Raw genomic sequence first — 1,880 nt, 5'->3', positions numbered from 1 at the left:
TTGTGATGAAAGCTTTCCAGAACCTTGAGCTTCCAGCTTACTCACAAATGAGGCTAACTGACCAATTTGCCTCTCTATATTTTGAATGCTATTTCTGGTCTCCTGTTGAAACTATTGTGTATTGTTAGCCAAAGCCTTAACAATTTCATCAAGTGACATACCTTGATTTGAGGGAGGTGGTTGTGGTTGATTCACTTGTGGTCTTTACTGCTGGTATCAGTTTTGCACCGGTTGATTCCCATAACTCACATTGGGATGATCTCGCCATCCTGGATTATTAGTATTAGATAAGGGATCATACCTGCGTTGTGGCTGCTCATAATGTCCTACTACATTAGCATGTTGCATTGATTCATCCTCTTGTAATGTAGGACACATGTCAGTAGCATGACCCGAGTAGCATGACCAGAACCCGAATAAATTCCATGTACCTTAACAGTTTGCATATTCCCTACAGCTAACCACCTCACCAAAGAAGTTAAATCAGAAATTTGTTTCTCAAGGTTAGATGTACTTACCTCATTAACCTTCATAGGTGTGTGATCCATTCTCATTCCAAACTGCTGAGAATTTACGGCCATGTTAGTAATTAGCCTCCTTGCTTCATCTGATGTCTTATCAACCAAAGCTCCTCCACTAGCAGCATCTATCATACTGCGATCCATTGGTAAAAGTCCCTCATAAAAATATTGAATCAAAAGCTGCTCACTTATTTGATGATGGGGACAGCTTGCATACAGTTTCTTAAATCGCTCCCAGTACTCATACAAGCTCTCTCCATTGCACTGCCGGATGCCACAAATTTCTTTTCTTATATTGGCAGCATGGGAAGCAGGAAAATACTTCTCCAGAAATATCTGTTTCATCCCATTCCATGTGTTGACAGATCCAGAAGGAAGGTAATACAGCCAATCCTTCGCTGTGCCCTCCAGTGTGAAAGGAAAAGCTCGAAGCTTGATTTGATCCTCTGAAACTCCTTGAGGTTTCATGCTAGAACACACAACATGAAATTCTTTTAAATGCTTATGTGGATCCTCACATGCAAGACCATGAAACTTAGGCAACAAATATATTAGTCCAGATTTCAACTCAAAAGCAACATTTAAAGCAGGGTATTGAATACACAAAGGCTGTTGGTTTAGATTAGGAGCAACCAACTCTTTCAGAGTTCTACTAGCCATGGTTTTGTTTTTGGAATTTGACTCTGAATCCGAATTCGAATCTGAACTTAGCTTCTTTGGAGATTGGACTCCTTTAGATGTACTCAGAATTAGCTTACCTTGCTTAGCCAATTTTCTCAACTGCTTAGCTGTTTTTTCTACTCCTCAAAACCCTAGAAAACAATTGAATTTGGCCTCAAGAGGGTGGGGCCAAGGAATCCTACGGATTGATTGGTCTTGATCAGAGCGTCGTTTCTTTCAAACTAGGCATGGGCCGCCCTCCAAATTTAACCAAAATTCTTAATGAACAGTAACACCATAAATTTTTTTTTTCGCAAACCTAAAAACAGCAACAACTCACAAACAAAATTAATAACAGAATACACAAAACACAAAATCCAATAAATTTCAGTCCCCGGCAACGGCGCCAAAATTCTTGGTGGGTGTCAAATCCACCAGAAATTAAATTAACTGAAATTACCAATTATGAAATATTTGTCTACAGTAAGTGGTAAATCCAGGTCGAACCCTAGAGACTAAATTATTAAATTTCGTGTTCTTGTGTAATAGAAAATGAAAGAGACAAAGATTGAGGGGGTTTTGTAACACAAAATCAGAAGAAATCAAAAATTCAAGAACTAAATACGAAAATCTCAATTTAAACACACTTCAGTCCAAGGTAATTCTCATTCCAATGCATTGATTTGATCATAAACAAAA

At 38.5% G+C, this 1,880-nt stretch overlaps 1 non-coding gene across 1 annotated transcript; it reads left to right on the top strand.

Annotated features, from left to right (window-relative positions):
- Positions 1-711: 711 nt before the first annotated feature.
- On the top strand, positions 712-818 carry LOC131174217 (small nucleolar RNA R71). The gene has a single exon (XR_009144465.1). It is a non-coding gene; the product is annotated as a small nucleolar RNA R71 (small nucleolar RNA).
- Positions 819-1,880: the final 1,062 nt, after the last annotated feature.

Source organism: Hevea brasiliensis, chromosome 15, assembly GCF_030052815.1.
Source record: "Hevea brasiliensis isolate MT/VB/25A 57/8 chromosome 15, ASM3005281v1, whole genome shotgun sequence".
Lineage (NCBI taxonomy): Eukaryota > Viridiplantae > Streptophyta > Magnoliopsida > Malpighiales > Euphorbiaceae > Hevea > Hevea brasiliensis.
The sequence above is the reverse complement of the archived record's forward strand: the minus strand, read 5'-3'. Positions and strand labels throughout refer to the sequence as shown.